The sequence below is a fragment of the Amaranthus tricolor genome, chromosome 12 (assembly GCF_026212465.1).
Source record: "Amaranthus tricolor cultivar Red isolate AtriRed21 chromosome 12, ASM2621246v1, whole genome shotgun sequence".
Lineage (NCBI taxonomy): Eukaryota > Viridiplantae > Streptophyta > Magnoliopsida > Caryophyllales > Amaranthaceae > Amaranthus > Amaranthus tricolor.
The window spans coordinates 24,510,104-24,537,851 of record NC_080058.1 but is presented as its reverse complement, the minus strand read 5'-3'; positions in this window follow the sequence as shown (position 1 = coordinate 24,537,851).

Sequence of the window (27,748 nt, the reverse complement as noted above, 5' to 3'; positions counted from 1 at the left end):
CAATGACCAATGAACGATTAAGAAAGAACAAGGATCAATGATCAATGACGAATGAACGATGAAGAATGAACAAGCATCTATGATCAATGAAGAATGAACAAGGATCAATGATCAATGAAGAATGAACGATGAAGAATGAACAAGGATCGATGATTAATGACGAATAAACGATGAAGAATGAAGAAGGATCAATGATAATAGACGAATAAACGATGAAGAATGAACAAGGATCAACGATCAATGAAGAATGAACGATGAAGAATGAATTAGGATCCATCGTCAATAAAGAATGAACAAGGATCAATGATCAATGATGAATGAACGATGAAGAATGAACAAGTATCAATGATCAATGACGAATGAACGATGAAGAATGAACAAGGATCAATGAACAATGACGAATGAATGATGAAGAATGAACAAGGATCAATGATCAATGACGAATGAACGATGAAGAAAGAACAAGGATCAATGATCAATGACGAATGAACGATGAAGAATGAACAAGCATCTATGATCAATGAAGAATGAACAAGGATCAATGATCAATGAAGAATGAACGATGAAGAATGAACAAGGATCGATGATCAATGACGAATAAACGATGAAGAATGAACAAGGATCAATGATAATAGACGAATAAACGATGAAGAATGAACGATGAAGAATGAACAAGGATTAATGATCAATGAAGAATGAACGATGAAGAATGAACAAGGATCAATGATCAATGATGAATGAACGATGAAGAATGAACAAGGATCAATGATGATTGACGAATAAACGATGAAGAATGAACAAGGATCAATGATCAATAAAGAATGAACGATGAAGAATGAACAAGGATCAATGATCAATGACGAATGAACGATGAAGAATGAACAAGGATCAATGATCAATGAAGAATGAACGATGAAGAATAAACAAGGATCAATGATCAATGAAGAATGAACAAGGATCGATGATCAATGACGAATAAACGATGAAGAATGAACAAGGATCAATGAAAATTGACGAATAAACGATGAAGAATGAACAAGGATCAACGATCAATGAAGAACGAACGATGAAGAATGAACTAGGATCCATCGTCAATAAAGAATTAACAAGGATCTATGATCAATGATGAATGAACGATGAAGAATGAACAAGGATGAATGATCAATGAATAATGAACGACGAAGAATGAACAAGGATCAATGATCAATGACGAATGAACGAGGAAGAATGAACAAGGATCAATGTTCAATGAAGAATGAACGATGAAGAATAAACAAGGATCAATGATCAATGAAGAATGAACGATGAAAAATGAACAAGGATCAATGGTCAATTACGAATGAACGATGAAGAATGAACACGAATTAATGATCAATGAAGAATGAACGATAAAGAATGAACAAGGATCAATGATCAATTACGAATGAACGATGAAGAATGAACAAGGATCAATGTTCAATGACGAATGAACGATGAACAATGAACAAGGATCTATGATCAATGAAAAATAAACGATGAAAAATGAACAAGGATTAATGGTCAATGACGAATGAACAATGAAGAATGAACAAGGATAAATGATCAATGAAGAATGAACGATGAAGAATGAACAAGGATCAATGATCAATGAAGAATGAACGATGAAGAATGAACAAGGATCAATGATCAATGAAGAATGAACGATGAAGAATGAACAAGGATTAATGGTCAATGACGAATGAACGATGAAGAATGAACAAGGATAAATGATCAATGAAGAATGAACGATGAAGAATGAACAAGGATCAATGATCAATGAAGAATGAACGATGAAGATTGAACAAGGATCAATGATCAATGAAGAATGAACGATGAAGAATGAACAAGGATCAATGATCAATTACGAATGAACGATGAAGAATAAACAAGGATCAACGATCAATGAAGAATGAACGATGAAGAATGAACAAGGATAATTGATCAATGACGAATGAACGATGAAGAATGAACAAGGATCAATGATCAATGAAGAATGAACGATGAAGAATGAACAAGGATCGATGATCAATGACGAATAAACGATGAAGAATGAACAAGGATCTATGATCAATTACGAATGAACGATGAAGAATGAACAAGGATCAATGATCAATGAAGAATGAACGATGAATAATGAACAAGGATCAATGATCAATGAAGAATGAACGATGAAGAATGAACAAGGATCAATGATCAATGAAGAATGAACGATGAAGAATGAACAAGGATCAATGATCAATGACGAATGAACGATGAAGAATGAACAAGGATCAATGAACAATGACGAATGAATGATGAAGAATGAACAAGGATCAATGATCAATGACGAATGAACGATGAAGAAAGAACAAGGATCAATGATCAATGACGAATGAACGATGAAGAATGAACAAGCATCTATGATCAATGAAGAATGAACAAGCATCAATGATCAATGAAGAATGAACGATGAAGAATGAACAAGGATCGATGATCAATGACGAATAAACGATGAAGAATGAACAAGGATCAATGATAATAGACGAATAAACGATGAAGAATGAACGATGAAGAATGAACAAGGATTAATGATCAATGAAGAATGAACGATGAAGAATGAACAAGGATCAATGATCAATGATGAATGAACGATGAAGAATGAACAAGGATCAATGATGATTGACGAATAAACGATGAAGAATGAACAAGGATCAATGATCAATAAAGAATGAACGATGAAGAATGAACAAGGATCAATGATCAATGACGAATGAACGATGAAGAATGAACAAGGATCAATGATCAATGAAGATTGAACGATGAAGAATAAACAAGGATCAATGATCAATGAAGAATGAACAAGGATCGATGATCAATGACGAATAAACGATGAAGAATGAACAAGGATCAATGAAAATTGACGAATAAACGAGGAAGAATGAACAAGGATCAACGATCAATGAAGAACGAACGATGAAGAATGAACTAGGATCCATCGTCAATAAAGAATTAACAAGGATCTATGATCAATGATGAATGAACGATGAAGAATGAACAAGGATGAATGATCAATGAATAATGAACGACGAAGAATGAACAAGGATCAATGATCAATGACGAATGAACGAGGAAGAATGAACAAGGATCAATGTTCAATGAAGAATGAACGATGAAGAATAAACAAGGATCAATGATCAATGAAGAATGAACGATGAAAAATGAACAAGGATCAATGGTCAATTACGAATGAACGATGAAGAATGAACACGAATTAATGATCAATGAAGAATGAACGATAAAGAATGAACAAGGATCAATGATCAATTACGAATGAACGATGAAGAATGAACAAGGATCAATGTTCAATGACGAATGAACGATGAACAATGAACAAGGATCTATGATCAATGAAAAATAAACGATGAAAAATGAACAAGGATTAATGGTCAATGACGAATGAACAATGAAGAATGAACAAGGATAAATGATCAATGAAGAATGAACGATGAAGAATGAACAAGGATCAATGATCAATGAAGAATGAACGATGAAGAATGAACAAGGATCAATGATCAATGAAGAATGAACGATGAAGAATGAACAAGGATTAATGGTCAATGACGAATGAACGATGAAGAATGAACAAGGATAAATGATCAATGAAGAATGAACGATGAAGAATGAACAAGGATCAATGATCAATGAAGAATGAACGATGAAGATTGAACAAGGATCAATGATCAATGAAGAATGAACGATGAAGAATGAACAAGGATCAATGATCAATTACGAATGAACGATGAAGAATAAACAAGGATCAAAGATCAATGAAGAATGAACGATGAAGAATGAACAAGGATAATTGATCAATGACGAATGAACGATGAAGAATGAACAAGGATCAATGATCAATGAAGAATGAACGATGAAGAATGAACAAGGATCGATGATCAATGACGAATAAACGATGAAGAATGAACAAGGATCTATGATCAATTACGAATGAACGATGAAGAATGAACAAGGATTAATGATCAATGAAGAATGAACGATGAATAATGAACAAGGATCAATGATCAATGAAGAATGAACGATGAAGAATGAACAAGGATCAATGATCAATGAAGAATGAACGATGAAGAATGAACAAGGATCAATGATCAATGACGAATGAACGATGAAGAATGAACAAGGATCAATGAACAATGACGAATGAATGATGAAGAATGAACAAGGATCAATGATCAATGACGAATGAACGATGAAGAAAGAACAAGGATCAATGATCAATGACGAATGAACGATGAAGAATGAACAAGCATCTATGATCAATGAAGAATGAACAAGGATCAATGATCAATGAAGAATTAACGATGAAGAATGAACAAGGATCGATGATCAATGACGAATAAACGATGAAGAATGAACAAGGATCAATAATAATAGACGAATAAACGATGAAGAATGAACAAGGATCAACGATCAATGAAGAATGAACGATGAAGAATGAACTAGGATCCATCGTCAATAAAGAATTAACAAGGATCAATGATCAATGATGAATGAACGATGAAGAATGAACAAGGATCAATGATCAATGAAGAATGAACGATGAAGAATGAACAAGGATCAATGATCAATGACGAATGAACGATGAAGAATGAACAAGGATCAATGAACAATGACGAATGAACGATGAAGAATGAACAAGGATCAATGAACAATGAAGAATGAACAAGGATCAATGATCAATGACGAATGAACGATGAACAATGAACAAGGATCAATGATCAATGAAGAATGAACGATGAAGAATGAACAAGGATCAATGGTCAATGACGAATGAACGATGAAGAATGAACAAGGATCAATGATCAATGAAGAATGAACGATGAAGAATGAACAAGGATCAATGATCAATGAAGAATGAACGATGAAGAATGAACAAGGATCAATGATCAATGACGAATGAACGATGAAGAATGAACAAGGATCAATGATAATTGACGAATAAAAGATGAAGAATGAACAAGGATCAATGATCAATGAGGAATGAACGATGAAGAATGAACAAGGATCAATGATCAATGACGAATGAACGATGAAGAATGAACAAGGATCAATGGTCAATGACGATTGAACGATGAAGAATAAACAAAGATCAATGATCAATGAAGAATGAACGATGAAGAATGAACAATGAAGAATGAACGATGAAGAATGAACAAGGATCAATGATCAATGACGAATAAACGATGAAGAATGAACAAGAATCTATGATCAATTACGAATGAACGATGAAGAATGAACAAGGATCAATGGTCAATGACGATTGAACGATGAAGAATGAACAAAGATCAATGATCAAGGAAGAATGAACGATGAAGAATGAACAAGGATCAATGATCAATGACGAATGAACGATGAAGAATGAACAAGGATCAATGATCAATGAAGAATGAACGATGAAGAATAAACAAGGATCAATGATCAATGAAGAATGAACAAGGATCGATGATCAATGACGAATAAACGATGAAGAATGAACAAGGATCAATGATAAGTGACGAATAAACGATGAAGAATGAACAAGGATCGACGATCAATGAAGAACGAACGATGAAGAATGAACTAGGATCCATCGTCAATAAAGAATTAACAAGGATCAATGATCAATGATGAATGAACGATGAAGAATGAACAAGGATGAATGATCAATGAATAATGAACGACGAAGAATGAACAAGGATCAATGATCAATGACGAATGAACGAGGAAGAATGAACAAGGATCAATGTTCAATGAAGAATGAACGATGAAGAATAAACAAGGATCAATGATCAATGAAGAATGAGCGATGAAGAATGAACAAGGATCAATGGTCAATTACGAATGAACGATGAAGAATGAACAAGGATTAATGATCAATGAAGAATGAACGATAAAGAATGAACAAGGATCAATGATCAATTATGAATGAACGATGAAGAATGAACAAGGATCAATGTTCAATGACGAATGAACGATGAACAATGAACAAGGATCTATGATCAATGAAGAATAAACGATGAAGAATGAACAAGGATTAATGGTCAATGACGAATGAACAATGAAGAATGAACAAGGATAAATGATCAATCAAGAATGAACGATGAAGAATGAACAAGGATCAATGATCAATGAAGAATGAACGATGAAGAATGAACAAGGATCAATGATCAATGAAGAATGAACGATGAAGAATGAACAAGGATCAATGATCAATGAAGAATGAACGATGAAGAATGAACAAGGATTAATGGTCAATGACGAATGAACGATGAAGAATGATTAAGAATAAATGATCAATGCAGATTGAACGATGAAGAATGAACAAGGATCAATGATCAATGAAGAATGAACGATGAAGAATGAACAAGGATCAATGATCAATGAAGAATGAACGATGAAGAATGAACAAGGATCAATGATCAATGAAGAATGAACGATGAAGAATGAACAAGGATCAATGATCAATGAAGAATGAACGATGAAGAATGAACAAGGATCAATGATCAATGACGAATAAACGATGAAGAATGAACAAGGATCTATGATCAATTACGAATGAACGATGAAGAATGAACAAGGATCAATGGTCAATGACGATTGAACGATGAAGAATGAACAAAGATCAATGATCAATGAAGAATGAACGATGAAGAATGAACAAGGATCAATGATCAATGACGAATGAACGATGAAGAATGAACAAGGATCAATGATCAATGAAGAATGAACGATGAAGAATAAACAAGGATCAATGATCAATGAAGAATGAACAAGGATCGATCATCAATGACGAATAAACGATGAAGAATGAACAAGGATCAATGATAATTGACGAATAAACGATGAAGAATGAACAAGGATCAACGATCAATGAAGAACGAACGATGAAGAATGAACTAGGATCCATCGTCAATAAAGAATTAACAAGGATCAATGATCAATGATGAATGAACGATGAAGAATGAACAAGGATGAATGATCAATGAATAATGAACGAAGAAGAATGAACAAGGATCAATGATCAATGACGAATGAACGAGGAAGAATGAACAAGGATCAATGTTCAATGAAGAATGAACGATGAAGAATAAACAAGGATCAATGATCAATGAAGAATGAACGATGAAGAATGAACAAGGATCAATGGTCAATTACGAATGAACGATGAAGAATGAACAAGGATTAATGATCAATGAAGAATGAACGATAAAGAATGAACAAGGATCAATGATCAATTACGAATGAACGATGAAGAACGAACAAGGATCAATGTTCAATGACGAATGAACGATGAACAATGAACAAGGATCTATGATCAATGAAGAATAAACGATGAAGAATGAACAAGGATCAATGATCAATGAAGAATGAACGATGACGAATGAACAAGGATCAATGATCAATGAAGAATGAACGATGAAGAATGAACAAGGGTTAATGGTCAATGACGAATGAACGATGAAGAATGATCAAGAATAAATGATCAATGAAGATTGAACGATGAAGAATGAACAAGGATCAATGATCAATGAAGAATGAACGATGAATAATGAACAAGGATCAATGATCAATGAAGAATGAACGATGAAGAATGAACAAGGATCAATGATCAATGAAGAATGAACGATGTAGAATGAACAAGGATTAATGGTCAATGACGAATGAACGATGAAGAATGATCAAGAATAAATGATCAATGAAGATTGAACGATGAAGAATGAACAAGGATCAATGATCAATGAAGAATGAACGATGAAGAATGATCAAGAATAAATGATCAATGAAGATTGAACGATGAAGAATGAACAAGGATCAATGATCAATGAAGAATGAACGATGAAGAATGAACAAGGATCAATGATCAATGAAGAATGAACGATGAAGAATGAACAAGGATCAATGATCAATGAAGAATGAACGATGAAGAATGAACAAGGATCAATGATCAATGAAGAATGAACGATGAAGAATGAACAAGGATCAATGATCAATGACGAATAAACGATGAAGAATGAACAAGGATCTATGATCAATTACGAATGAACGATGAAGAATGAACAAGGATCAATGGTCAATGACGATTGAACGATGAAGAATGAACAAAGATCAATGATCAATGAAGAATGAACGATGAAGAATGAACAAGGATCAATGATCAATGACGAATGAACGATGAAGAATGAACAAGGATCAATGATCAATGAAGAATGAACGATGAAGAATAAACAAGGATCAATGATCAATGAAGAATGAACAAGGATCGATCATCAATGACGAATAAACGATGAAGAATGAACAAGGATTAATGATAATTGACGAATAAACGATGAAGAATGAACAAGGATCAACGATCAATGAAGAACGAACGATGAAGAATGAACTAGGATCCATCGTCAATAAAGAATTAACAAGGATCAATGATCAATGATGAATGAACGATGAAGAATGAACAAGGATGAATGATCAATGAATAATGAACGAAGAAGAATGAACAAGGATCAATGATCAATGACGAATGAACGAGGAAGAATGAACAAGGATCAATGTTCAATGAAGAATGAACGATGAAGAATAAACAAGGATCAATGATCAATGAAGAATGAACGATGAAGAATGAACAAGGATCAATGGTCAATTACGAATGAACGATGAAGAATGAACAAGGATTAATGATCAATGAAGAATGAACGATAAAGAATGAACAAGGATCAATGATCAATTACGAATGAACAATGAAGAACGAACAAGGATCAATGTTCAATGACGAATGAACGATGAACAATGAACAAGGATCTATGATCAATGAAGAATAAACGATGAAGAATGAACAAGGATCAATGATCAATGAAGAATGAACGATGACGAATGAACAAGGATCAATGATCAATGAAGAATGAACGATGAAGAATGAACAAGGGTTAATGGTCAATGACGAATGAACGATGAAGAATGATCAAGAATAAATGATCAATGAAGATTGAACGATGAAGAATGAACAAGGATCAATGATCAATGAAGAATGAACGATGAATAATGAACAAGGATCAATGATCAATGAAGAATGAACGATGAAGAATGAACAAGGATCAATGATCAATGAAGAATGAACGATGTAGAATGAACAAGGATTAATGGTCAATGACGAATGAACGATGAAGAATGATCAAGAATAAATGATCAATGAAGATTGAACGATGAAGAATGAACAAGGATCAATGATCAATGAAGAATGAACGATGAAGAATGATCAAGAATAAATGATCAATGAAGATTGAACGATGAAGAATGAACAAGGATCAATGATCAATGAAGAATGAACGATGAAGAATGAACAAGGATCAATGATCAATGAAGAATGAACGATGAAGAATGAACAAGGATCAATGATCAATGAAGAATGAACGATGAAGAATGAACAAGGATCAATGATCAATGAAGAATGAACGATGAAGAATGAACAAGGATAAATGATCAATTACGAATGAACGATAAAGAATAAACAAGGATCAATGATCAATGAAGAATGAACGATGAAGAATGAACAAGGATCAATGATCAATGAAGAATGAACGATGAAGAATGAACAAGGATCAATGATCAATGAAGAATGAACGATGAAGAATGAACAAGGATCAATGATCAATGAAGAATGAACGATGAAGAATGAACAAGGATCAATGATCAATGAAGAATGAACGATGAAGAATGAACAAGGATCAATGATCAATGAAGAATGAACGATGAAGAATGAACAAGGATAAATGATCAATTACGAATGAACGATAAAGAATAAACAAGGATCAATGATCAATGAAGAATGAACGATGAAGAATGAACAAGGATAAATGATCAATTACGAATGAACGATAAAGAATAAACAAGGATCAATGATCAATGAAGAATGAACGATGAAGAATGATCAAGAATAAATGATCAATGAAGATTGAACGATGAAGAATGAACAAGGATCAATGATCAATGAAGAATGAACGATGAAGAATGAACAAGGATCAATGATCAATGAAGAATGAACGATGAAGAATGAACAAGGATCAATGATCAATGAAGAATGAACGATGAAGAATGAACAAGGATCAATGATCAATGAAGAATGAACGATGAAGAATGAACAAGGATCAATGATCAATGAAGAATGAACGATGAAGAATGAACAAGGATAAATGATCAATTACGAATGAACGATAAAGAATAAACAAGGATCAATGATCAATGAAGAATGAACGATGAAGAATGAACAAGGATCAATGATCAATGACGAATGAACGATGAAGAATGAACAAGGATCAATGATCAATGAAGAATGAACGATGAAGAATGAACAAGGATCGATGATCAATGACGAATAAACGATGAAGAATGAACAAGGATCTATGATCAATTACGAATGAACGATGAAGAATGAACAAGGATCAATGATCAATGAAGAATGAACGATGAAGAATGAACAAGGATCAATGATCAATGAAGAATGAACGACGAAGAATGAACAAGGATCAATGATCAATGAAGAATGAACGATAAAGAATGAACAAGGATCGATGATCAATGACGAATGAACGAAGAAGAATGAACAAGGATCAATGATCAATGAAGAATGAACAAGGATCAATGATCAATTACGAATGAACGATGAAGAATAAACAAGGATCAATGATCAATGAAGAATGAACGATGAAGAATGAACAAGGATCAATGATCAATGACGAATGAACGATGAAGAATGAACAAGGATCAATGATCAATGAAGAATGAACGATGAAGAATGAACAAGGATCGATGATCAATGACGAATGAACGATGAAGAATGAACAAGGATCAATGATCAATTACGAATGAACGATGAAGAATGAACAAGGATCAATGATCAATGAAGAATGAACGATGAAGAATGAACAAGGATAAATGATCAATGAAGAATGAACGATGAAGAATGAACAAGGATCAATGATCAATGAAGAATGAACGATGAAGAATGAACAAGGATCAATGATCAATGACGAATGAACGATGAAGAATGAACAAGGATCAATGAACAATGACGAATGAACGATGAAGAATGAACAAGGATTAATGATCAATGACGAATGAACGATGAAGAATGAACAAGCATCTATGATCAATGAAGAATGAACAAGGATCAATGATCAATGAAGAATGAACGATGAAGAATGAACAAGGATCGATGATCAATGACGAATGAACGAAGAAGAATGAACAAGGATCAATGATCAATGAAAAATGAACAAAGATCAATGATCAATTACGAATGAACGATGAAGAATAAACAAGGATCAATGATCAATGAAGAATGAACGATGAAGAATGAACAAGGATCAATGATCAATGACGAATGAACGATGAAGAATGAACAAGGATCAATGATCAATGACGAATGAACGATGAAGAAAGAACAAGGATCAATGATCAATGACGAATGAACGATGAAGAATGAACAAGCATCTATGATCAATGAAGAATGAACAAGGATCAATGATCAATGAAGAATGAACGATGAAGAATGAACAAGGATCGATGATCAATGACGAATGAACGAAGAAGAATGAACAAGGATCAATGATCAATGAAGAATGAACAAAGATCAATGATCAATTACGAATGAACGATGAAGAATAAACAAGGATCAATGATCAATGAAGAATGAACGATGAAGAATGAACAAGGATCAATGATCAATGACGAATGAACGATGAAGAATGAACAAGGATCAATGATCAATGAAGAATGAACGATGAAGAATGAACAAGGATCGATGATCAATGACGAATGAACGATGAAGAATGAACAAGGATCAATGATCAATTACGAATGAACGATGAAGAATAAACAAGGATCAATGATCAATGAAGAATGAACGATGAAGAATGAACAAGGATCAATGATCAATGACGAATGAACGATGAAGAATGAACAAGGATCAATTATCAATGACGAATGAACGATGAAGAATGAACAAGGATCAATGAACAATGACGAATGAATGATGAAGAATGAACAAGGATCAATGATCAATGACGAATGAACGATGAAGAAAGAACAAGGATCAATGATCAATGACGAATGAACGATGAAGAATGAACAAGCATCTATGATCAATGAAGAATGAACAAGGATCAATGATCAATGAAGAATGAACAAGGATCGATGATCAATGACGAATAAACGATGAAGAATGAACAAGGATCAATGATAATAGACGAATAAACGATGAAGAATGAACAAGGATCTACGATCAATGAAGAATGAACGATGAAGAATGAATTAGGATCCATCGTCAATAAAGAATGAACAAGGATCAATGATCAATGATGAATAAACGATGAAGAATGAACAAGGATCAATGATCAATGAAGAATGAACGATGAAGAATGAACAAGGATCAATGATCAATGACGAATGAACGATGAAGAATGAACAAGGATCAATGATCAATGACGAATGAACGATGAAGAATAAACAAGGATCAATGATCAATGAAGAATGAACGATGAAGAATGAACAAGGATCGATGATCAATGACGAATAAACGATGAAGAATGAACAAGGATCAATGATAATAGACGAATAAACGATGAAGAATGAACAAGGATCAACGATCAATGAAGAATGAACGATGAAGAATGAACTAGGATCCATCGTCAATAAAGAATTAACAAGGATCAATGATCAATGATGAATGAACGATGAAGAATGAACAAGGATCAATGATCAATGAAGAATGAACGATGAAGAATGAACAAGGATCAATGATCAATGACGAATGAACGATGAAGAATGAACAAGGATCAATGAACAATGACGAATGAATGATGAAGAATGATCAAGGATCAATGATCAATGACGAATGAACGATGAAGAAAGAACAAGGATCAATGATCAATGACGAATGAACGATGAAGAATGAACAAGGATCAATGATCAATGAAGAATGAACGATGAAGAATGAACAAGGATCAATGATCAATGAAGAATGAACGATGAAGAATGAACAAGGATCGATGATCAATGACGAATGAACGAAGAAGAATGAACAAGGATCAATGATCAATTACGAATGAACGATGAAGAATAAACAAGGATCAATGATCAATGAAGAATGAACGATGAAGAATGAACAAGAATCAATGATCAATGACGAATGAACGATGAAGAATGAACAAGGATCAATGATCAATGAAGAATGAACGATGAAGAATGAACAAGGATCGATGATCAATGACGAATGAACGATGAAGAATGAACAAGGATCAATGATCAATTACGAATGAACGATGAAGAATGAACAAGGATCAATGATCAATGAAGAATGAACGATGAAGAATGAACAAGGATCAATGATCAATGAAGAATGAACGATGAAGAATGAACAAGGATCAATGATCAATGACGAATGAACGATGAAGAATGAACAAGGATCAATGAACAATGACGAATGAATGATGAAGAATGATCAAGGATCAATGATCAATGAGGAATGAACGATGAAGAAAGAACAAGGATCAATGATCAATGACGAATGAACGATGAAGAATGAACAAGCATCTATGATCAATGAAGAATGAACAAGGATCAATGATCAATGAAGAATGAACGATGAAGAATGAACAAGGATCGATGATCAATGACGAATAAACGATGAAGAATGAAGAAGGATCAATGATAATAGACGAATAAACGATGAAGAATGAACAAGGATCAACGATCAATGAAGAATGAACGATGAAGAATGAATTAGGATCCATCGTCAATAAAGAATGAACAAGGATCAATGATCAATGATGAATGAACGATGAAGAATGAACAAGGATCAATGATCAATGAAGAATGAACGATGAAGAATGAACAAGGATCAATGATCAATGACGAATGAACGATGAAGAATGAACAAGGATCAATGATCAATGAAGAATGAACAAGGATCAATGATCAATGACGAATGAACGATGAACAATGAACAAGGATCAATGATCAATGAAGAATGAACGATGAAGAACGAACAAGGATCAATGATCAATGAAGAATGAACGATGAAGAATGAACAAGGATCAATGATCAATGAAGAATGAACGATGAAGAATGAACAAGGATCGATGATCAATGACGAATAAACGATGAAGAATGAACAAGGATCAATGATAATAGACGAATAAACGATGAAGAATGAACAAGGATCAACGATCAATGAAGAATGAACGATGAAGAATGAACTAGGATCCATCGTCAATAAAGAATTAACAAGGATCAATGATCAATGATGAATGAACGATGAAGAATGAACAAGGATCAATGATCAATGAAGAATGAACGATGAAGAATGAACAAGGATCAATGATCAATGACGAATGAACGATGAAGAATGAACAAGGATCAATGAACAATGACGAATGAATGATGAAGAATGATCAAGGATCAATGATCAATGACGAATGAACGATGAAGAAAGAACAAGGATCAATGATCAATGACGAATGAACGATGAAGAATGAACAAGCATCTATGATCAATGAAGAATGAACAAGGATCAATGATCAATGAAGAATGAACGATGAAGAATGAACAAGGATCGATGATCAATGACGAATAGACGATGAAGAATGAAGAAGGATCAATGATAATAGACGAATAAACGATGAAGAATGAACAAGGATCAACGATCAATGAAGAATGAACGATGAAGAATGAATTAGAATCCATCGTCAATAAAGAATGAACAAGGATCAATGATCAATGATGAATGAACGATGAAGAATGAACAAGGATCAATGATCAATGAAGAATGAACGATGAAGAATGAACAAGGATCGATGATCAATGACGAATAAACGAGGAAGAATGAACAAGGATCAATGATAATAGACGAATAAACGATGAAGAATGAACAAGGATCAACGATCAATGAAGAATGAACGATGAAGAATGAACTAGGATCCATCGTCAATAAAGAATTAACAAGGATCAATGATCAATGAAGAATGAACGATGAAGAATGAACAAGGATCAATGATCAATGAAGAATGTACGATGAAGAATGAACAAGGATTAATGGTCAATGACGAATGAACGATGAAGAATGATCAAGAATAAATGATCAATGAAGATTGAACGATGAAGAATGAACAAGGATCAATGATCAATGAAGAATGAACGATGAAGAATGAACAAGGATCAATGATCAATGAAGAATGAACGATGAAGAATGAACAAGGATCAATGATCAATGACGAATGAACGATGAAGAATGAACAAGGATCAATGATAATTGACGAATAAAAGATGAAGAATGAACAAGGATCAATGATCAATGACAAATGAACGATGAAGAATGAACAAGGATCGATGATCAATGACGAATGAACGATGAAGAATGAACAAGGATCAATGATCAATGAAGAATGAACAAGGATCAATGATCAATTACGAATGTACGATGAAGAATAAACAAGGAACAATGATCAATGAAGAATGAACGATGAAGAATGAACAAGGATCAATGATCAATGACGAATAAACGATGAAGAATGAACAAGGATCTATGATCAATTACGAATGAACGATGAAGAATGAACAAGGATCAATGATCAATGAAGAATGAACGATGAAGAATGAACAAGGATCAATGATCAATGAAGAACGAACGACGAAGAATGAACAAGGATCAATGATCAATGAAGAATGAACGATGAAGAATGAACAAGGATCGATGATCAATGACGAATGAACGAAGAAGAATGAACAAGGATCAATGATCAATGAAGAATGAACAAGGATCAATGATCAATGAAGAATGAACGATGAAGAATGAACAAGGATTAATGGTCAATGACGAATGAACAATGAAGAATGAACAAGGATAAATGATCAATAAAGAATGAACGATGAAGAATGAACAAGGATCAATGATCAATGAAGAATGAACGATGAAGAATGAACAAGGATCAATGATCAATGAAGAATGAACAAGGATCAATGATCAATGAAGAATGAACGATGAAGAATGAACAAGGATTAATGGTCAATGACGAATGAACAATGAAGAATGAACAAGGATAAATGATCAATAAAGAATGAACGATGAAGAATGAACAAGGATCAATGATCAATGAAGAATGAACGATGAAGAATGAACAAGGATCAATGATCAATGAAGAATGAACGATGAAGAATGAACAAGGATTAATGGTCAATGACGAATGAACGATGAAGAATGAACAAGGATAAATGATCAATAAAGAATGAACGATGAAGAATGAACAAGGATCAATGATCAATGAAGAATGAATGATGAAGAATGAACAAGGATTAATGGTCAATGACGAATGAACGATGAAGAATGAACAAGGATAAATGATCAATGAAGAATGAACGATGAAGAATGAACAAGGATCAATGATCAATGAAGAATGAACGATGAAGAATGAACAAGGATCAATGATCAATGAAGAATTAACGATGAAGAATGAACAAGGATCAATGATCAATTACGAATGAACGATGAAGAATAAACAAGGATCAATGATCAATGAAGAATGAACGATGAAGAATGAACAAGGATCAATGATCAATGACGAATGAACGATGAAGAATGAACAAGGATCAATGATCAATGAAGAATGAACGATGAAGAATGAACAAGGATCGATGATCAATGACGAATAAACGATGAAGAATGAACAAGGATCTATGATCAATTACGAATGAACGATGAAGAATGAACAAGGATCAATGATCAATGAAGAATGAACGATGAAGAATGAACAAGGATCAATGATCAATGAAGAATGAACGATGAAGAATGAACAAGGATCAATGATCAATGAAGAATGAACGATGAAGAATGAACATGGATCGATGATCAATGACGAATGAACGAAGAAGAATGAACAAGGATCAATGATCAATGAAGAATGAACAAGGATCAATGATCAATTACGAATGAACGATGAAGAATAAACAAGGATCAATGATCAATGAAGAATGAACGATGAAGAATGAACAAGGATCAATGATCAATGACGAATGAACGATGAAGAATGAACAAGGATCAATGATCAATGAAGAATGAACAAGGATCGATGATCAATGACGAATGAACGATGAAGAATGAACAAGGATCAATGATCAATTACGAATGAACGATGAAGAATGAACAAGGATCAATGATCAATGAAGAATGAACGATGAAGAATGAACAAGGATCAATGATCAATGAAGAATGAACGATGAAGAATGAACAAGGATCAATGATCAATGACGAATGAACGATGAAGAATGAACAAGGATCAATGAACAATGACGAATGAATGATGAAGAATGAACAAGGATCAATGATCAATGACGAATGAACGATGAAGAAAGAACAAGGATCAATGATCAATGACGAATGAACGATGAAGAATGAACAAGCATCTATGATCAATGAAGAATGAACAAGGATCAATGATCAATGAAGAATGAACGATGAAGAATGAACAAGGATCGATGATCAATGACGAATAAACGATGAAGAATGAACAAGGATCAATGATAATAGACGAATAAACGATGAAGAATGAACAAGGATCAACGATCAATGAAGAATGAACGATGAAGAATGAATTAGGATCCATCGTCAATAAAGAATTAACAAGGATCAATGATCAATGATGAATGAACGATGAAGAATGAACAAGGATCAATGATCAATGAAGAATGAACGATGAAGAATGAACAAGGATCAATGATCAATGACGAATGAACGATGAAGAATGAACAAGGATCAATGAACAATGACGAATGAACGATGAAGAATAAACAAGGATCAATGATCAATGAAGAATGAACGATGAAGAATGAACAAGGATCAATGATCAATGAAGAATGAACGATGAAGAATGAACAAGGATCAATGATCAATGAAGAATGAACGATGAAGAATGAACAAGGATCAATGATCAATGAAGAATGAACGATGAAGAATGAACAAGGATCAATGATCAATGACGAATGAACGATGCAGAATGAACAAGGATCAATGATCAATGAAGAATGAACGATGAAGAATGAACAAGGATCGATGATCAATGACGAATAAACGATGAAGAATGAACAAGGATCTATGATCAATTACGAATGAACGATGAAGAATGAACAAGGATCAATGATCAATGAAGAATGAACGATGAAGAATGAACAAGAATCAATGATCAATGAAGAATGAATGATGAAGAATGAACAAGGATCAATGATCAATGAAGAATGAACGATAAAGAATGAACATGGATCGATGATCAATGACGAATGAACGAAGAAGAATGAACAAGGATCAATGATCAATGAAGAATGAACGATGAAGAATGAACAAGGATCAATGATCAATGAAGAATGAATGATGAAGAATGAACAAGGATTAATGGTCAATGACGAATGAACGATGAAGAATGAACAAGGATAAATGATCAATGAAGAATGAACGATGAAGAATGAACAAGGATCAATGATCAATGAAGAATGAACGATGAAGAATGAACAAGGATCAATGATCAATGAAGAATGAACGATGAAGAATGAACAAGGATCAATGATCAATGAAGAATTAACGATGAAGAATGAACAAGGATCAATGATCAATTATGAATGAACGATGAAGAATAAACAAGGATCAATGATCAATTATGAATGAACGATGAAGAATAAACAAGGATCAATGATCAATGAAGAATGAACGATGAAGAATGAACAAGGATCAATGATCAATGACGAATGAACGATGAAGAATGAACAAGGATCAATGATCAATGAAGAATGAACGATGAAGAATGAACAAGGATCGATGATCAATGACGAATAAACGATGAAGAATGAACAAGGATCTATGATCAATTACGAATGAACGATGAAGAATGAACAAGGATCAATGATCAATGAAGAATGAACGATGAAGAATGAACAAGGATCAATGATCAATGAAGAATGAACGATGAAGAATGAACAAGGATCAATGATCAATGAAGAATGAACGATGAAGAATGAACAAGGATCGATGATCAATGACGAATGAACGAAGAAGAATGAACAAGGATCAATGATCAATGAAGAATGAACAAGGATCAATGATCAATTACGAATGAACGATGAAGAATAAACAAGGATCAATGATCAATGAAGAATGAACGATGAAGAATGAACAAGGATCAATGATCAATGACGAATGAACGATGAAGAATGAACAAGGATCAATGATCAATGAAGAATGAACGATGAAGAATGAACAAGGATCGATGATCAATGACGAATGAACGATGAAGAATGAACAAGGATCAATGATCAATTACGAATGAACGATGAAGAATGAACAAGGATCAATGATCAATGAAGAATGAACGATGAAGAATGAACAAGGATCAATGATCAATGAAGAATGAACGATGAAGAATGAACAAGGATCAATGATCAATGACGAATGAACGATGAAGAATGAACAAGGATCAATGAACAATGACGAATGAATGATGAAGAATGAACAAGGATCAATGATCAATGAAGAATGACCGATGAAGAAAGAACAAGGATCAATGATCAATGAAGAATGAACGATAAAGAATGAACAAGGATCAATGATCAATGAAGAATGACCGATGAAGAAAGAACAAGGATCAATGATCAATGAAGAATGTACGATGAAGAATGAACAAGGATCAATGATCAATGAAGAATGAACGATGAAGAATGAACAAGGATCAATGATCAATGAAGAATGAACGATGAAGAATGAACAAGGATCAATGAACAATGACGAATGAATGATGAAGAATGAACAAGGATCAATGATCAATGAAGAATGACCGATGAAGAAAGAACAAGGATCAATGATCAATGAAGAATGAACGATAAAGAATGAACAAGGATCAATGATCAATGAAGAATGACCGATGAAGAAAGAACAAGGATCAATGATCAATGAAGAATGTACGATGAAGAATGAACAAGGATCAATGATCAATGAAGAATGAACGATGAAGAATGAACAAGGATCAATGATCAATGAAGAATGAACGATGAAGAATGAACAAGGATCAATGATCAATGAAGAATGAACGATGAAGAATGAACAAGGATCAATGATCAATGAAGAATGAACGATGAAGAATGAACAAGGATCAATGATCAATGAAGAATGAACGATGAAGAATGAACAAGGATCAATGATCAATGACGAATGAACGATGCAGAATGAACAAGGATCAATGATCAATGAAGAATGAACGATGAAGAATGAACAAGGATCGATGATCAATGACGAATAAACGATGAAGAATGAACAAGGATCTATGATCAATTACGAATGAACGATGAAGAATGAACAAGGATCAATGATCAATGAAGAATGAACGATGAAGAATGAACAAGAATCAATGATCAATGAAGAATGAACGATGAAGAATGAACAAGGATCAATGATCAATGAAGAATGAACGATAAAGAATGAACATGGATCGATGATCAATGACGAATGAACGAAGAAGAATGAACAAGGATCAATGATCAATGAAGAATGAACGATGAAGAATGAACAAGGATCAATGATCAATGAAGAATGAATGATGAAGAATGAACAAGGATTAATGGTCAATGACGAATGAACGATGAAGAATGAACAAGGATAAATGATCAATCAAGAATGAACGATGAAGAATGAACAAGGATCAATGATCAATGAAGAATGAACGATGAAGAATGAACAAGGATCAATGATCAATGAAGAATTAACGATGAAGAATGAACAAGGATCAATGATCAATTATGAATGAACGATGAAGAATAAACAAGGATCAATGATCAATGAAGAATGAACGATGAAGAATGAACAAGGATCAATGATGAATGACGAATGAACGATGAAGAATGAACAAGGATCAATGATCAATGAAGAATGAACGATGAAGAATGAACAAGGATCGATGATCAATGACGAATAAACGATGAAGAATGAACAAGGATCTATGATCAATTACGAATGAACGATGAAGAATGAACAAGGATCAATGATCAATGAAGAATGAACGATGAAGAATGAACAAGGATCAATGATCAATGAAGAATGAACGATGAAGAATGAACAAGGATCAATGATCAATGAAGAATGAACGATGAAGAATGAACAAGGATCGATGATCAATGACGAATGAACGAAGAAGAATGAACAAGGATCAATGATCAATGAAGAATGAACAAGGATCAATGATCAATTACGAATGAACGATGAAGAATAAACAAGGATCAATGATCAATGAAGAATGAACGATGAAGAATGAACAAGGATCAATGATCAATGAAGAATGACCGATGAAGAAAGAACAAGGATCAATGATCAATGAAGAATGAACGATAAAGAATGAACAAGGATCAATGATCAATGAAGAATGACCGATGAAGAAAGAACAAGGATCAATGATCAATGAAGAATGTACGATGAAGAATGAACAAGGATCAATGATCAATGAAGAATGAACGATGAAGAATGAACAAGGATCAATGATCAATGAAGAATGAACGATGAAGAATGAACAAGGATCAATGAACAATGACGAATGAATGATGAAGAATGAACAAGGATCAATGATCAATGAAGAATGACCGATGAAGAAAGAACAAGGATCAATGATCAATGAAGAATGAACGATAAAGAATGAACAAGGATCAATGATCAATGAAGAATGACCGATGAAGAAAGAACAAGGATCAATGATCAATGAAGAATGTACGATGAAGAATGAACAAGGATCAATGATCAATGAAGAATGAACGATGAAGAATGAACAAGGATCAATGATCAATGAAGAATGAACGATGAAGAATGAACAAGGATCAATGATCAATGAAGAATGAACGATGAAGAATGAACAAGGATCAATGATCAATGAAGAATGAACGATGAAGAATGAACAAGGATCAATGATCAATGAAGAATGAACGATGAAGAATGAACAAGGATCAATGATCAATGACGAATGAACGATGCAGAATGAACAAGGATCAATGATCAATGAAGAATGAACGATGAAGAATGAACAAGGATCGATGATCAATGACGAATAAACGATGAAGAATGAACAAGGATCTATGATCAATTACGAATGAACGATGAAGAATGAACAAGGATCAATGATCAATGAAGAATGAACGATGAAGAATGAACAAGAATCAATGATCAATGAAGAATGAACGATGAAGAATGAACAAGGATCAATGATCAATGAAGAATGAACGATAAAGAATGAACATGGATCGATGATCAATGACGAATGAACGAAGAAGAATGAACAAGGATCAATGATCAATGAAGAATGAACGATGAAGAATGAACAAGGATCAATGATCAATGAAGAATGAATGATGAAGAATGAACAAGGATTAATGGTCAATGACGAATGAACGATGAAGAATGAACAAGGATAAATGATCAATCAAGAATGAACGATGAAGAATGAACAAGGATCAATGATCAATGAAGAATGAACGATGAAGAATGAACAAGGATCAATGATCAATGAAGAATTAACGATGAAGAATGAACAAGGATCAATGATCAATTATGAATGAACGATGAAGAATAAACAAGGATCAATGATCAATGAAGAATGAACGATGAAGAATGAACAAGGATCAATGATGAATGACGAATGAACGATGAAGAATGAACAAGGATCAATGATCAATGAAGAATGAACGATGAAGAATGAACAAGGATCGATGATCAATGACGAATAAACGATGAAGAATGAACAAGGATCTATGATCAATTACGAATGAACGATGAAGAATGAACAAGGATCAATGATCAATGAAGAATGAACGATGAAGAATGAACAAGGATCAATGATCAATGAAGAATGAACGATGAAGAATGAACAAGGATCAATGATCAATGAAGAATGAACGATGAAGAATGAACAAGGATCGATGATCAATGACGAATGAACGAAGAAGAATGAACAAGGATCAATGATCAATGAAGAATGAACAAGGATCAATGATCAATTACGAATGAACGATGAAGAATAAACAAGGATCAATGATCAATGAAGAATGAACGATGAAGAATGAACAAGGATCAATGATCAATGACGAATGAACGATGAAGAATGAACAAGGATCAATGATCAATGAAGAATGAACGATGAAGAATGAACAAGGATCGATGATCAATGACGAATGAACGATGAAGAATGAACAAGGATCAATGATCAATTACGAATGAACGATGAAGAATGAACAAGGATCAATGATCAATGAAGAATGAACGATGAAGAATGAACAAGGATCAATGATCAATGAAGAATGAACGATGAAGAATGAACAAGGATCAATGATCAATGACGAATGAACGATGAAGAATGAACAAGGATCAATGAACAATGACGAATGAATGATGAAGAATGAACAAGGATCAATGATCAATGACGAATGAAAGATGAAGAAAGAACAAGGATCAATGATCAATGACGAATGAACGATGAAGAATGAACAAGCATCTATGATCAATGAAGAATGAACAAGGATCAATGATCAATGAAGAATGAACGATGAAGAATGAACAAGGATCGATGATCAATGACGAATAAACGATGAAGAATGAACAAGGATCAATGATAATAGACGAATAAACGATGAAGAATGAACAAGGATCAACGATCAATGAAGAATGAACGATGAAGAATGAATTAGGATCCATCGTCAATAAAGAATGAACAAGGATCAATGATCAATGATGAATGAACGATGAAGAATGAACAAGGATCAATGATCAATGAAGAATGAACGATGAATAATGAACAAGGATCAATGATCAATGACGAATGAACGATGAAGAATGAACAAGGATCAATGAACAATGACGAATGAACGATGAAGAATGAACAAGGATCAATGATCAATGAAGAATGAACGATGAAGAATGAACAAGGATCAATGATAAATCACGAATGAACGATGAAGAATGAACAAGGATCAATGAACAATGACGAATGAACGATGAAGAATGAACAAGGATCAATGATCAATGAAGAATGAACAATGAACAATGAACAAGGATCAATGATCAATGACGAATGAACGATGAACAATGAACAAGGATCAATGATCAATGAAGAATGAACGATGAAGAATGAACAAGGATCAATGATCAATGACGAATGAACGATGAAGAATGAACAAGGATCAATGATCAATGACGAATGAACGATGAAGAATGAACAAGGATCAATGATCAATGACGAATGAACGATGCAGAATGAACAAGGATCAATGATCAATGAAGAATGAACGATGAAGAATGAACAAGGATCGATGATCAATGACGAATAAACGATGAAGAATGAACAAGGATCTATGATCAATTACGAATGAACGATGAAGAATGAACAAGGATCAATGATCAATGAAGAATGAACGATGAAGAATGAACAAGAATCAATGATCAATGAAGAATGAACGATGAAGAATGAACAAGGATCAATGATCAATGAAGAATGAACGATAAAGAATGAACATGGATCGATGATCAATGACGAATGAACGAAGAAGAATGAACAAGGATCAATGATCAATGAAGAATGAACGATGAAGAATGAACAAGGATCAATGATCAATGAAGAATGAATGATGAAGAATGAACAAGGATTAATGGTCAATGACGAATGAACGATGAAGAATGAACAAGGATAAATGATCAATCAAGAATGAACGATGAAGAATGAACAAGGATCAATGATCAATGAAGAATGAACGATGAAGAATGAACAAGGATCAATGATCAATGAAGAATTAACGATGAAGAATGAACAAGGATCAATGATCAATTATGAATGAACGATGAAGAATAAACAAGGATCAATGATCAATGAAGAATGAACGATGAAGAATGAACAAGGATCAATGATGAATGACGAATGAACGATGAAGAATGAACAAGGATCAATGATCAATGAAGAATGAACGATGAAGAATGAACAAGGATCGATGATCAATGACGAATAAACGATGAAGAATGAACAAGGATCTATGATCAATTACGAATGAACGATGAAGAATGAACAAGGATCAATGATCAATGAAGAATGAACGATGAAGAATGAACAAGGATCAATGATCAATGAAGAATGAACGATGAAGAATGAACAAGGATCAATGATCAATGAAGAATGAACGATGAAGAATGAACAAGGATCGATGATCAATGACGAATGAACGAAGAAGAATGAACAAGGATCAATGATCAATGAAGAATGAACAAGGATCAATGATCAATTACGAATGAACGATGAAGAATAAACAAGGATCAATGATCAATGAAGAATGAACGATGAAGAATGAACAAGGATCAATGATCAATGACGAATGAACGATGAAGAATGAACAAGGATCAATGATCAATGAAGAATGAACGATGAAGAATGAACAAGGATCGATGATCAATGACGAATGAACGATGAAGAATGAACAAGGATCAATGATCAATTACGAATGAACGATGAAGAATGAACGATGAAGAATGAACAAGGATAATTGATCAATGACGAATGAACGATGAAGAATGAACAAGGATCAATGATCAATGAAGAATGAACGATGAAGAATGAACAAGGATCAATGATCAATGACGAATGAACGATGAAGAATGAACAAGGATCAATGAACAATGACGAATGAATGATGAAGAATGAACAAGGATCAATGATCAATGACGAATGAAAGATGAAGAAAGAACAAGGATCAATGATCAATGACGAATGAACGATGAAGAATGAACAAGCATCTATGATCAATGAAGAATGAACAAGGATCAATGATCAATGAAGAATGAACGATGAAGAATGAACAAGGATCGATGATCAATGACGAATAAACGATGAAGAATGAACAAGGATCAATGATAATAGACGAATAAACGATGAAGAATGAACAAGGATCAACGATCAATGAAGAATGAACGATGAAGAATGAATTAGGATCCATCGTCAATAAAGAATGAACAAGGATCAATGATCAATGATGAATGAACGATGAAGAATGAACAAGGATCAATGATCAATGAAGAATGAACGATGAATAATGAACAAGGATCAATGATCAATGACGAATGAACGATGAAGAATGAACAAGGATCAATGAACAATGACGAATGAACGATGAAGAATGAACAAGGATCAATGATCAATGAAGAATGAACGATGAAGAATGAACAAGGATCAATGATAAATCACGAATGAACGATGAAGAATGAACAAGGATCAATGAACAATGACGAATGAACGATGAAGAATGAACAAGGATCAATGATCAATGAAGAATGAACAATGAACAATGAACAAGGATCAATGATCAATGACGAATGAACGATGAACAATGAACAAGGATCAATGATCAATGAAGAATGAACGATGAAGAATGAACAAGGATCAATGATCAATGACGAATGAACGATGAAGAATGAACAAGGATCAATGATCAATGACGAATGAACGATGAAGAATGAACAAGGATCAATGAACAATGACGAATGAACGATGAAGAATGAACAAGGATCAATGATCAATGAAGAATGAACAATGAAGAATGAACAAGGATCAATGATCAATGACGAATGAACGATGAACAATGAACAAGGATCAATGATCAATGAAGAATGAACGATGAAGAACGAACAAGGATCAATGATCAATGAAGAATGAACGATGAAGAATGAACAAGGATCAATGATCAATGAAGAATGAACGATGAAGAATGAACAAGGATCGATGATCAATGACGAATAAACGATGTAGAATGAACAAGGATCAATGATAATAGACGAATAAACGATGAAGAATGAACAAGGATCAACGATCAATGAAGAATGAACGATGAAGAATGAACTAGGATCCATCATCAATAAAGAATTAACAAGGATCAATGATCAATGATGAATGAACGATGAAGAATGAACAAGGATCAATGATCAATGAAGAATGAACGATGAAGAATGAACAAGGATCAATGATCAATGACGAATGAACGATGAAGAATGAACAAGGATCAATGAACAATGACGAATGAACGATGAAGAATAAACAAGGATCAATGATCAATGAAGAATGAACGATGAAGAATGAACAAGGATCAATGATCAATGAAGAATGAACGATGAAGAATGAAGAAGGATCAATGATCAATGAAGAATGAACGATGAAGAATGAACAAGGATTAATGGTCAATGACGAATGAACGATGAAGAATGATCAAGAATAAATGATCAATGAAGATTGAACGATGAAGAATGAACAAGGATCAATGATCAATGAAGAATGAACGATGAAGAATGAACAAGGATCAATGATCAATGAAGAATGAACGATGAAGAATGAACAAGGATCAATGATCAATGAAGAATGAACGATGAAGAATGAACAAGGATCAATGATCAATGACGAATGAACGATGCAGAATGAACAAGGATCAATGATCAATGAAGAATGAACGATGAAGAATGAACAAGGATCGATGATCAATGACGAATAAACGATGAAGAATGAACAAGGATCTATGATCAATTACGAATGAACGATGAAGAATGAACAAGGATCAATGATCAATGAAGAATGAACGATGAAGAATGAACAAGAATCAATGATCAATGAAGAATGAA